Genomic DNA, 13954 nt, shown 5'->3' with positions numbered 1-13954 from the left:
TTTTTTTGAGACAGAGTCTCACTCTGTCACCAGGCTGGAGTGCAGTGGTGCAATCTCGGCTTACTGCAACCTCTGCCTCCCAGGTTCAAGCAATTCTCCTGCCTCAGCCTCCCCAGTAGCTGGGACTACAGATGTGCACCGCCACACCCAGCTAATTTTTGTATTTTTAGTAGAGACGGGTTTCACCATGTTCGTCAGGATGGTCTTGATCTTTTGACCTCGAGATCCGCCCACCCTGGCCTCCCAAAGTGCTGGGATTACAGGCGTGAGCCACCGCACCTGGCTCATATGGCTACATGCTGAATAAGTCCTCCATAATTCATGTTGAAATAACTGACAATGCAATAGTGCCACAGTTTGAATACCTTTTGTCCCCACCAAAATTCATGTTGAGGCTTGGTCTCCTTGGTAACAGTGTTGAGACAGAGAGGACCTTAAAGATGCATTTGGGTCATGAGGGGTCAGCCCCCATGAAAAGATTAATGCAGTCACTGAGCGTTCCCACTCCTGGGGACTGCATTAAGTACCTTGAGAGCAGGTTGTTAATAAGCAGCACCGCCCCTTCAGCCAGCGTCTGCCTCCCCTTCCAGTTCTCTGCCATGCTATGACGTAGCACAAAGCCTTCGCTAGCTGCCTACCAGGTAGGGCTGCCGGATCTTGTGCTTCCCAGTCTCCAGGAGAGTGAGAAAATAAATTTCCGTTTTTTAAAACTACCCACTCTCAGGTATTTTATTATAGCAGCACAGATGAAGACAAGCCTGTTTCACATATTGCATAGGATACACCACAAAATTATTCTTAAACTGAAATTCAAATTATAGGCCATCCTGTATTTCATCTGGCAACTGGATCCAGGGACAAACAATAACACAGCCCTTATATGATCCTAATCAGCCTCGCCTCAAAGACCGAGTTTAACCAGAACGATACATTGAAAAGGGCATTTTAATGTCATTCTGTATAACCGTGGAAAATTGGACCTGACCCAAATCCTCAATTACTTAGAATAACGGTTAAGTAATTATTGTACGTTATTTAGGTAGAATAGTATTTATTTAAAGTAATAGATATAAACAGATGCATCTCACACTCTTTGGATTGGCAAGTATTTAAATATCTGATACTATCAAGGGTCAGGAGAAGATGGAACAATTGAAATTTACATATCCTGATGATATCCTAGAGCATGATTTCAAATGTTAATTTGTGTATAAATCATCTGGAAATCTTGGTAAAAACGCAGGCTTTAATTAAGTAGGTGGAGCACAAGACGCACAGTTTCTAACGCACTGCCAGGTGATGCTGATGTTGCTTGTTGCTGGCTGCTGGACCCCCATCTGAATAATGAGGCTCTAAAGCTCTGGGCTTCAAATGCTTGAATATATACTAAAATAATAATAATGTTTAAAAACCCAAGAACTTAGTGTCCCCTGATACATGTTGAAGCTGAATTTTTCATTACTAGTTTAGGTAGTTTGAACTGTGTTTCTGGCAACACATTTACGTATTTAAATAAACTTGTTACACACTTTTAAATATTTCTAGTAGACTTCACTCTAGTTTGCCTGCCACTGCTGTGAGCAGTTTCTGAGAGGGATGCCAGCAGGACTGATCCCCAGTGAGGCTTGATATTATCCTATGTATGTTTTATATGAGCTGCAACCATTGAAGGAGACTGGGCAAAGATACATTGTAGTCTCTGCGCTGTCTTTGCAAGAGAACCCCCTGCCTGAAATATCTGTCAATTTCCAGTCAAGGCACAACCACTGTAGGAAGGGTCAAAAGCATTCAATTTGGCACCCAGAAGCAGCTCTCTCTGGCTGAGGGCAGTAGCCACAGGACTCAGCTGGGGGCCATCAGCTGTCTACATACCCAACAGCTGGAGAAATGAGTCCCAGGGGAAACCTGGGTGGCACAACATGACACCCCCTACACCCTGACAACCCCATAGGGTATTTGGCAGGGCCTGGTAATCCAGTGGAAGATGGGCTGGGGAATGTGGTTAGTTCAGTTCAGCTCAGTAAGGCCCATGCTTTGGTTCAGGTGCTGTCTCTCTCTCTCTCTCGCTCTCTCTCGCTCTCTCTCGCTCTCTCTTGTTCTCTCTCTCTTTCTCTTTTTGAGACAGTGTTTCCCTCTGTTGCCCAGGCTTGATTGCAGCGGTGGGATCTCGGTTCACTGCAACCTCCGCTTCCTGGGTTCAAGTGATTCTCCTGCCTCAGCCTCCAAGTAGCTGAGACTAGAGGCGTGAGCCACCATGCCCAGCTAATTGTTTGCATCTTTAGTAGAAACGGGGTTTCACATGTTAGCAAGGATGGTCTAGATTTCCTGACCTCGTGATTTACCCGCTTCGGCCTCCCAAAGTGCTGGGATTACAGGTGTGTGCCACCACGCCTGGCCACTGCTCTTCAATTTATAGGGAATGTATTTATAGGGAATGTAATTTCCTCCATTACTGCATGTGTACCCCATCAGTCTTTCACTGTGAAGCAATTAGTTCTTTTAAAAAGTTAAAAAAATTCTTAACCAAGTGGGATTATTTCAGAAATGCAAAGAAGGTTAATATTAAGATATTCTTCAATAAGTTGGCGTTTCTGGGCCAAAGATGAATGCCTACACCATTTTTCTTAGAAATTGCCAAATTCCTCTTTATGGGAGTTGTATAATTTGCAGTCTTATCACCAATGTATGAGTGTTTCTCACAACTTCTCTCTTTACATTTTAACCTACATTTCTTCTATCACAAGCGACGTTTAACGTCTTTTAATACGTTTAAGGGCATTTGCCCTTTTTTTTCTCTTATGGGGTCTCACTGTATTGCCCAGGCTGAAGGGCAGTGATTATTCACAGGCGCGATCCCACTACGGATCAGCAGGGGAGTTTTGCCCGTCTCGGTTTCCGAGCCGGGCCGCTTCCGCCCTCCTTGGGGGAACCTGGTGGTCCCCGCTCCCGGAAGGCCACCACACCGAGGCGGAACTCGGTGCCGCCGCGCAGTGGCCACAGCGCATACAGCGCGGAGCTCCAGGGCTCAAGAGCTGCTCCCGCCTCAGCCTCCGGAGTAGCGACGCCACAGGCGGGACGTCTGTCATTAATCGGGTGTTTTTTTGAGACCGCGGATGACAGACGACAGGAGTCAGGCCACGCGCAGCGCCGCGGCGCAAACGCTAGGAAGGACTCCGCGCACGGCGGCCGGTGACGTCAGGGCAGCGGGAGGTGACGTCACTGCGGCACGGGGGCGGGGCGGCCTGTCACGCGGCGCTGGGCGGAGGCAGAGCGCGGGGCCAGACGAGGGCCCTGGGCCTGGGGAGGCGGGGCCTCCACGACGCCCGGCGCATGCGCGACGCCTGGCTGCTGGGCCCCGCGGCAGTTCCGCCCGCCGCGGCTCCTGCGGCTGGCACCGGGGCTGTGGCGGGAGGGACGATGCCGCAGCCCGAGTCCCGGAAGGCGGCGATCCTGGGCTGCGGGCATCGCGGTGAGTACCCGCCCGGCGGCGCCTCCCCTCGCGCGGCCTCCCCGCGTCCCTCAGCACCTCCGAGAGCAGCGGCGGCCGCTGCGGGGCGCGCGCGCGGTCGGGGCGGGCTGGGGCGGCGGCGGGGCAGCGCCTGGCTCCCCGCGGGTCCGGGGCTCCCGCACGCCCGCTGGGTGAGGCTCGTTTCTCGGGGAGACGCCGCTGCCCCCGCGCCTCCCAGGGCGTCTCCTGAGGCGGGTCCGCGGGCGCGGGGCGAGGGCCATGGCGCGGGCCGCGTTTCGGGCATTTAGGACGGAGGCACACCTGATCCTTCAGCCTCTCCAGCATTTCCTAAAATGAAGTCCGGAGCAGGGTTGTCCACTTAAAGAAACCAAAATGCCCAGAAATAGAACATTTCACACATGCACCACACTAGGGAGGACCGTGTGGGAGGAAGATGAAGCTCAGGTTCCCACCTGGCTAAGCCAGTCAGGCTGGGAACCGCGTCAGGCAAACCTGCTCCCGTTTTGGTCCTAAGACAGCTGCGAAGATAACAAGCCACGCAGCTCCCTCGCCGTGCGCCCGGGAGGAAATTCGCTGCGGGCCTCCAGATCTTTACCCTGAAACGGCTGTGTCGAATTTCACCCTGGCGGTGTGAATTGACGGTTTATCTTCGCAGGTGAGGGACGGGGCCCGAACTCTCGTCATCCCTCTGCTCGCCCGAGACAAATGCGCGTCTGAGGGCTCCCTCTGCCCTGTCTTTACGTAAAAGTGCAGCTTCACGGAGCCAGACCAAGGCGCAAGTGACGATTCCTCTGCCTGCCCGGTCTTGTAAATTGCGTATTCAGGGAAAGGCTGTGTAGAGGCTCAGAAGAACGCAGCCGTTTGTCATCTACCCCTGAGCTGGAAGCCCCCACTTCGAGTCGTCCCGCCTTTGCGGACGGAACCAGTCTGTACCTGTATTTGATTGAAGTCCTCTGTCCCCGTAAAATCTCTAGGCCGTGCCCCCACCACCTTGGTACATGTTCTCAGAATCTCGCGAGGGCGGTGTCATGGGCAGTAGACACTATTTGGCTCAGAATAAATCTCTTTAAAATTTAAATTTAAAAATTTCGTGGGTACATAGTAAGCGTATGTATTTATAGGTACATAAGATATCTGATGTGGCCTAGAATGTGTAGTAATCACGTCAGGGTGAGTGGGGTATCCGTCCGCTCAAGCACTTATCCTTTCTTAGTGTTACAGACAACCGAGTTACACTCTTACAGAGTTACTTTAAAATGTGCAGTATGGTTGACTTTAGTCATGCTGTTGTGATGTCAAATACTAGATCTTATACGTTCTATGTAACTTATGCATTCTATGTAAAAATAATATATATATTTTTGACGGAGTCTCACTCTGTCGCCAGCTGGGGTGCAGTGGTGCGATCTCAGCCTTCAAGCGATTCTCCTGCCTTAGCCTCCTGAGTAGCTAGAACTACGGGTGGGAGCCACCATGTCCTGCTGATTTTTGTATTTTTAGTAGAGATGAGGTTTCGCCTTGTTGGCCAGGATGGTCTCGATCTTCTAACCTTGTGATCCGCCTGCCTCAGCCTCCCAAAGTGCTGGGATTACAGGAGTGAGCCACCGTACCCAGCCATAACTCTATTTTTGTATACATGAACTGTCTCTCACCTCACCCCCGTCTCAGCCTCTGGTAACCATCATCTGGTCGGTCTCTCCATGAGTTCAGTTGTTTTAATTTTTAGCTTCCACAAATAACAACAGGGGAAGTTTGTTATTCTGTGTACCTGGCTTATTTCACTTAACGTAATGACCTCCAGTTCTTTCCCTGTTATTGCAAATGATGGGATCTCATTCTTGTATATGGCTGAATAGTACTCCATTGTGTAAATGTATCATGTTTTCTTTACCCCTTCATCTGTTGATGGACATTTAGGTTGCATCCAAATCTTGGCTATTGTGAACAGTGCTGCAACATACCTCTTCGTTACACTGATTTCCTTTTTTTGGGGTATATACCTATGAGTGGGATTGCTGAATCATGTGATGGTTCTACTTTTAGTTTTTGGGGAACTTCCAAACTGGCCTCCATAGTGCTTGTACTAATTTATGCCCACTGATGGTGTACAAGGATTCCCTTTTCTCCATATCCTCACCATCCTTCCTTTTTGCCTGTCGTTCGGATATAAGCCATTTTAACTGGGGTGAGATGATATCTTGTAGTTTTGATTTGCATTTCTCTGATGATCAGTGATGTTGAGCACCTTTTCATCTGCCTGTTTGACATTTGTGTGTCTTATTTTGAGAAATGTCTATTCAAATCTTTTGCTCATTTTTAAATAAGGTTATTAGATTTTTTCACATAGAGTTGTTTGAGCTTCTTATATATTCTATTCATCCCTCGCCAGATGGATAGTTTGCAAATGTTTTCTCCCAGTCTGTGGGTTGTCTCTTCACTTTGTTGTTTCCTTTGTTGTGCAGAAGCTTTTTAACTTGATGTGATACCATTTGTCCATTTATGCTTTGGTGGGGTATTACTCCAGAAATCTTTGCCCATTTTAGTGTCCTGGAGATTTTCTCCAGTGTTTTCTTTTAGTGGTTCCCTCCCCTCTCCTCCTCTTTCCTCCCCTTCCCACCTCTTCCCTCCCCTTCCCTTCCCAAGCCACCAAGTCTGGCCCATCTTCTTCAATTTCTTGGATCAGTGTTTTATAGTTCTAATTGTAGAGATTATTCACTTTGGTTAATTCCTAAGTATTTAATTTTATTTGTGGCTATCGTAAATGGGATTACTTTCTTGATTTCTTTTTCAGATTGCAGTTGGCATAGGGAAATGCTCTGATATTTGTATGCTCTGATATTTGATATGTCACTTTGATTGTTTTGCATATGTTGAATTATCCTTGCATCCCTGGGATAAATCCCATTTAGTCATGACGAACGATCTTTTTAATGTGTCATTGAATTCAGTTTGCTAGTATTTTGTTGAGGATTTTTGTATCAGTGTTCATCAGGGATATTGACCTGTAGTTTTATTTTTTTTTATGTGTCTTTATCTGGTTTTGGTATCAGGGTAATATCGGCCTCGTAGAATGAGTTTGAAAGTATTCTCTTCTCTGTTTTTTTGGAATAGTTCAGGTAGGATTGGTATTAGTTCTTCTTTAAAAGTTGTATAGAATTCAGCAGTGAAGCCCTCAGGTCCTGGGGTTTTCTTTGGTGGGAGACTTTTCATTACAGCTTTGATCTTATTACTTGCTATCGGTCTGTTCAAGTTTTGCATTTCCTAATAGTTCAATCTTGGCAGGTTGTATGCGTCTAGGAATTTATCCATTTTCTCTAGGTTTTCCAATTTATTGGTATATAATTAGTTGCTCATAGTAGCCTCTAATCTTTTGGATTTCTGTGATATTGATCGTAAAGTCTCCTTTTTCATCTCTGATTTTATTTTTGGGGGGCTTCTCTTTTGCATAGTCTGGCTAATGGTTTGTATTTTGTTTATCTTTTCAAAAAAGATACTTTTTGTTTCATTGGTCTTTTGTATTTTTTTCATTTTAATTTATTTCTGCTCTGATCTTTATTATTGCTTTTCTTCTACTAATTTTGGGTTAGGATTTCCTCATGCTTTTCTGGTTCCTTAAGATGCATTATTAGGTGGTTTATTTGTAGTTTTTCTACTTTTTTGATGTAGGTGCTCATTGCTATAAACTTTACTTATTTGTGCTTTGACTATATCCACAGGTTTTGGTATGTTGTTTCCATTATCATTTGCTTAAAGAAATTGTAAAATTTATTTCTTAATATCTTCATTGACCCACTGGTCATTCAGGTACATCTTATTTAGTGTACATGTATTTGTATAGTTTCCCAAATTATTCTTGTAATTGATTTCTAGTTTTATTCCATTGTGGTCAGAGAGGTTACTTGATATAATTTCAGTTTGTTTGACTTTTTAAAAAACTTGCTTTGTGTCCTAACATATGGCCTACCTTTGAGGATGATCTGTGTGTTGAGAAGAATGCATGTTCTGCAACCACTGAATGAAATGTCCTGTAAATATTTATTAGGCCCATTTGGTCAGTAATACAGATTAAGTCTGATATATCTTTGTTGATTTTCTGTCTTGATGATCTGTCTAATGCTGAAAATGGGGTATTGGGAAACTCCATTTATTGTATTGGGGTCTCTCTCTCTCTTTAGCTCTAGTAATAATTGCTTTATGTATTTGGGGGCTCCAGTGTTGGGTGTGTATATATTCACAGTTGTTATAGCCTCTTGCTGAACTGACCTCGTTATCATTATATAATGACCTTCTTTGTGTCTTTTTAGAGTTTTTTTCTTGAAATCCATTTTGTTTGATATAAATATAACTACTCCTGCTCTTTTTTAGTTTCCATTTGCATGGAACATCTTTTTCCATTCTTTTGTTTTTAGTCTTTGTGTCTTCATAGGTTAAGCATGTTTCTTGTAGGCAGCAGGTTGTTGAGTCTGCTTTTTTTTTTTAAACCCATTTAGCCACTCTGTGTCTTTTGATTGGGGAGTTTAGCCCATTTACATTCAATGTTATTGATAAGTAACATTCAATGTTATTGATACTGCTGCCACTTTATTATTTGTTTTCTGGTTGTTTTGCCATCTGCTTCCCTCTTTCCTTCCCTCCTGTCTTCTGTTTAGTGAGGGTTATTTTCTCTGGTGGTATGTTTTAATTTCTTGCTTTTTATTTTTTGTGTATCTATCATATGTTTTTAGATTTAAAGCTACCATGAGGCTTGAAAATAGTGTCTTCTAACTATTTTAAACCTATGGCAACTTAACACTGATCGTGTAAACAAAGAGACAAGCAAAAAGAAAACTAATAAAAACTACACATTGGCCAGGTGCAGGGGCTCAGGAGTGTAATCCCAGCAACTTTGGGAGGCTAAAGTGGGTAGATTGCTTGAACTAAGAAGTTCAAGACCTAGGGACCAGGCATGGTGACTCACACCTGTAATCCCAGCACTTTGGGAGGCCGAGGCTGGGGTATCATTTGAAGTCAGGGGTTCAAGACCAACCTGGCCAAAATAGTGAAACCCTGTCTTTTACTAAAAATACAAAAATTAGCTGGGCATGGTGCTACACACCTCTAATCCCAGCTACTTGGGAGACTGAGGCAGGAGAATCATTTGAACCTGGGAGGCGGAGGTTGTGGTGAGCCAAAATCACGCCACTGGACCCTAGCCTGGCCAACAGAAGGAGACTCCATCTCAAAAATAAAAAAGATCAGCTTGGGCAACATGGCAAAACCCCATCTCTACAAAAAAATACAAAAATTAGCCGAGCATGGTGGTGCACATCTGTAGTTCCAGCCACTTGGAGGGCTTAGGTGGAAGGATTGCTTGAGCCCAGGAGGTTGAGGCTGCAGTAAGCTGTGATTGTGCCACTGCACTCCATCTTGGGCAACAGAGTGAGACCGTGTGTGCGTGTGTGTGTGTGTGTGTGTGTGCGCGCGCGCGCGCGAGCGTATTTTTACCCTGTATATGTAAATATGTAAATAAATACATTTTAATACATTTGCATTTTAACTCCATCCCCCTGCTTTTAAACTTTTTGTTGTTTCTATTTATATCTTATTGTATTGTATATGTCCTGAAAACTTGTTGTAGTTATTATTTTTGATCAGTTCATCTTTTAGTCTTTCTACTCAAGACATGAGTGGCTCACACACTACAATTATAGTATTGTAATATTCTGTGTTTTTCTGTGTACTTGCTATTACAGTGAGTTTTATACCTTCAGATGCTTTCTTATTGTGCAGTAACATCCTTTTCTTTCAGATTTAAGAACTCTCTTTGGCATTTCTTGTAAGATATGTTGACGAAATCCCTCAGCTTTTGTCTGGAAGATCTTTATTTCTTCTTCATATTTGAAGGATATTTTTGCTGGATATACTATTCTAAGATAAAAGTTTTTTTTTCCTTCAGCACTCTCATGGCCTTTAAGGCTACCACTGAGAAATCTGCTGCCAGACATACTGGAGCTCCGTTGTATGTTATTTGTTTCTTTTCTCTTGCTGCTTTTAGGATTTTTTTCTTTATCTTTGACCTTTGGGAGTTTGATTGTTAAATAGCTTGGGTCATCTTACTTGGGTTAAATCTGCTGATGTTCTCATTCTTAAATATTTTCCTGTAGGTTTGGGATATTCTTTGTTATTATCTCTTGGAATTAATTTTCTACCCTCGCCTTCTGTCTACTTCTTCTGTAAGGGCGACTTTTAAATGTACCCTTTTGAGGTTGTTTTCTAGATCTTGTAGGTGTGCTTCATTCTTTTCTGTGTTTTTTTCTTTTGTCTCTTCTGACTGTGTACGTTCAAATGGCCTGTCTTCAAGTTCACTAATCCTTTGTTCTGCTTGATCCGTTCTGCTGTTAAGAGACTGATTCATTCTTCAGTATGTTAGTTGCATTTTTCATCTCCAGAGTTTCTGCTTGATTGTTTTGAATTATTTTGATTTCTTTGTTAAAATTATCTGATAGAATTCTGGATTCCTTCTCTGTGTTATCTTTAGATATGTTGAGTTTCCTCAAAACAGCTATCTTGAATTCTTTTTTTGAAAGGTTACATATCTATCTCTCCAAGATTTGGTTGCTGATGCCTTATTTAGTTCACTTGGTGAGGTCATGTTTTCCTGATGATCATCTTGATGCTTGAGGATGTTTGTTGGTGCCTGAGCATTGAAGAGTCAGGTATTTATTGTAGTCTTCACAGTCTGGACTTGTTTGTACCCATCCTTCTTGGGAAGACTTTCCAGTTGTTCAAAGGAACTTTGATGTTGTGATATAAAGTTTTCATCACTGCTGCCATGTGGGCCTTAGATGGCACCCCAAGCCCAGTAACACTGTGGCTCTTGTAGACTCATAGAGGTACTGCCTTGGTGGTCTTAGATAGGATCTGAAAGATTTCTCTGGATTACCAGGCAGAGAGATGCTTTTGCTCTTTTCTTACTCTCTCCCAAATAGATGGTGTCTCTTTGCTGAGCTGCCTGGAGCTGGGGGAGTGGTGAAACAGGTACCACTGTGGCCACCACCACTGAGATGACACTGGGGCAGACCTGCAGCCAGCACAACACCGGGTCTCAACCAAGACCCTTGGCAACCACCATGGTTACCACCTTTATTTGCTCAAGGCCCTGAGGCTCTGTAATCAGCAGGGAGTGAAACCAGCCAGGCTTATGTCCTTCCCTTCAGGGCGGCAAGTTCCCCTCAGTCTTAGGCAGGTCCAGTGGTGCCATCCTGGAGCCAGGGCCTGGAGTTGGAAGCCTTAGGAATCTACCTGGTGCTTTATTCTGCTGCGGCTGAGCTGGCACCCAAGCCTTCCCACTCCTCCTTCCCCTTTTCATGAGCAGAGGAGTCTCCCTCTTAGCTGCCATTGCCCTAGGCTCATAGCAGGTACTGCCTGGCTACTGCCAGTGTTTATTCAAGGCCCAAGCGCTCTTCAGTCAGCTTGTAGTGAGTGCCACCAGGCCTGAGACTCTCCCTTCGGGCAGCAGGCTCCCCTCTGGCCCAGGGCAGGTCCAGAAATACCATCCAAGAGCAAGCTTGGAATCAAGGATCCCAAGAGCCTGCTTGGTGCCCTACCCCACTGTGGCCACACTGATACCTAGGCTGCAAGTCATAGTCCCCTTTGCTCTTCCCTCTCCTTTTCTCATGCAGAAGTCCCTTTCCATAACCTCCACATCTGGGAGTGTGCTGGGTCACACCTGAAGGCAGCATGTCTGAGCGTCACCCAAAGGCCCATGATGAGTACAGCCTGGTTACCACTGCTGATTGTTTGGGGCCCGAGGGCTCTTTAGTCAGCAGGTGATAAACCCTGCCAGAACTAGGTCCTTCCCTTCAAAGTAGCAGGTTCCCTTATAGCCCAGGCTGTGTCTAGAAATGTTGCCTGGGACATCTGGTGTCTAGGATCCGGAATGGGAGCCTCAGGACTTTGCCTGGTGCCCTGTTCTGTTGCAGTTGAGCTGGTGTCCCAGTTGGAAGACGAAGTCCTCTTTACTCTTCCCTCTCCTCTCCTCAAGTGGAAGGAAAGAGTCTCCCCTGGAGCTGCGAGCTGCTCTGCCTGGGGTTGAGGGAGGGTGGTGCAAGCACTCCCTTGGTGGCCCCACTGGTGTTTTCCTGGGCTGTGTGCCCCTCAAGTCCATTGAGGGAGCACAGCACCGAGACTTGCCCAGGAATTGCAGTCTTTGTGGTCTGGACTGCTATTCAGGTTTCTTTTGAATCCCAGAGCAGTTGAGCCCATGGTGAGTCTTGCTGGAACTCGAGTTTCCACCGCCAAGATGGGTGGTTCCCCTCGGCTCGGGCTCATCTACATGCTTCCTCTGTGGGCGCCAGCTGCATTCTGCCCTGTGTTGCTTTCTGCTGTGACAGTGCAGCACTGAGTTCCGATGTCAAAGTCCCACAGTCACTGTGCTCTCCCCCCACTAAGCACACAGATTCTCTCTCTGTACCACAGGGATGGGGAAGGAATGGTGTCAGTGCCTCTTGCAGTAATATGTTAAAACCATGTGATTGCTCACCTGATTTTTAGTTCTTATGAAGGTGCTTTTTTGTGTGGATTGTTGTTTGATTTGGGAAGATGATTGTTGGAGGTTTCTATTTGGCCATCTGGCTCTGCTTCTCCCCCTAGAATTATATCATTTTTTTTTTTTTTAATGGTTAGTTTGTGCCAGCTGGGATTTTAACCAGATCCACATTTATTTGGTTGATGTGCCTTTTAAGTTTCTTTTTTTTCCTTGCAATATGTTTGTTAAAGAAATCAGGTCATTTGTCTTGTACAACTTCATATATTTTTAAGATGCATGCTGTTTGGATAAATATAAAAATATTAACCCCCCCACCTGCCAATTCTGGTAGACTTTACCTTTTGAGGGGTATTAAGATGCTCATAATAGACTAGTTTTGTTTATTTTTACCATCAGAGAAGATTTGGTCCGTTTCCTTTCTACTTCACATTTTGAGAGCCATTGGTTGGTTGGTTTTCCAAACATAAAATGGTATTGTAATTTTGAATATGCTTTTCATTCTACTGTGCACTCACCAAACTATTCTGGTATTACTCTCCTCCCTCAAATCACAGATGTAGGGTAGATGCTTCAGAATTTTTAAAAATCATATTTTCCTTTTCCCCAGAAATACTATATTTTGAGATCTACTCTGCCTAAGCAAAAATAGGACATAGAAAAACCTCTTTCCTCAGTATGTATCATTTGAGCTTCTCAAGTTAAATGTCATCAAACAGTAGGTGTCTGTTCTTCACTTCTGACAATTTCTTTTCTGTTCCTTGTAAAAAGTTCTGCACTTTTGTTGTAAAATATACATAATATAAAGTTTATCATTTTAACTATTTTTAACAAGTGGCATTAAGTCCATTCACAGTATTATGTCACTGTCACCAAAACTTTTTCATTACCCCAAACAGAAACTCTAATCATTCAGCAGTAACTCCCCATTTTCCCAGCCCCTTTCTGTTTGTGAATATGCGTATTCTAGATATGTAAGTGGAATTGTACAGTATTTATCCTGCTGTGTCTGATTTATTTCACAATGTTTTCAAGCTTCATCCATGCTGTAACATGCATTATACTTCATTCTTTTTTATGGCTGAATAATATTCCATGTGTGTATATATCACAGTTTGCTTATCCATTCATCCCTTAGAATACTGGATTGTTTCCACCTTTTGGCTATTGTGAATGCTGTTGCTGTGAACATGTGTTCACAGGTATCTGTTTGACCCCTGTTTTCAATTCTTTTGAGTATACTATATACACTATATATATCTGTACACTGTATACCTCTATAGTGGAGTGGCACTGCTGGGTTATATGGCACTTCCGTGTTTAACATACTGAGGAACTGACAAACTCTTCTTCACATTTTAAAAATGGCCTTCGTAAAGATCTTCATACCTTACTAGTTGCTAAATCTGATGACTCCACCTCCATTCACACCTGTCTTGGCTTCCTTATAAATCTTTTTTTTTTAATTGCATTTTAGGTTTTGGGGTACATGTGAAGAACTTGCAAGATTGTTGCATAGGTACACACGTGGCAGTGTGATTTGCTGCCTTCCTCCCCTTCACCTATATCTGGCATTTTTCCCCATGCTATCTTTCCCCAACTCCCCACCCCACGCTTTCCCTTCCCTGTTTCCCCCCAACAGACCCCAGTGTGTGATGCCCCCTCCCTGTGTCCATGTGTTCTTATTGTTCAACACCTGCCTATGAGTGAGAACAAGCGGTGTTTGATTTTCTGTTCTTGTGTCAGTTTGCTGAGAATGATGGTTTCCAGGTTCATCCATGTCCCTACAAAGGACATGAACTCATGGTTTTTGATGGCTGCATAATATTCCATGGTATATATGTGCCACATTTTCCCTGTCCAGTCTATCATCGATGGGCATTTGGGTTGGTTCCAGGTCTTTACTATTGTAAACAGTGCTGCAATGAACATTCGTGTGCACGTGTCCTTATAGTAGAATG

General features: G+C 44.3%; 1 protein-coding gene across 1 annotated transcript in view; it reads left to right on the top strand.

Moving 5' to 3' along the window:
* The first annotated feature begins 3288 nt into the window (after positions 1-3288).
* Positions 3289-13954, top strand: part of LOC119469676 (polypeptide N-acetylgalactosaminyltransferase 11-like) — a 52963-nt gene continuing 42297 nt past the window's right edge. Inside the window, exon 1 of the mRNA XM_037735264.1 lies at positions 3289-3469. The gene's annotated coding sequence lies outside the window, so the exon portion shown is untranslated. The remainder of the gene's footprint in view (positions 3470-13954) is intronic.

This window comes from Cebus imitator, unplaced genomic scaffold, assembly GCF_001604975.1.
Source record: "Cebus imitator isolate Cc_AM_T3 unplaced genomic scaffold, Cebus_imitator-1.0 Scaffold20, whole genome shotgun sequence".
Lineage (NCBI taxonomy): Eukaryota > Metazoa > Chordata > Mammalia > Primates > Cebidae > Cebus > Cebus imitator.
This window is presented reverse-complemented; position numbering and strand designations above follow the sequence as displayed.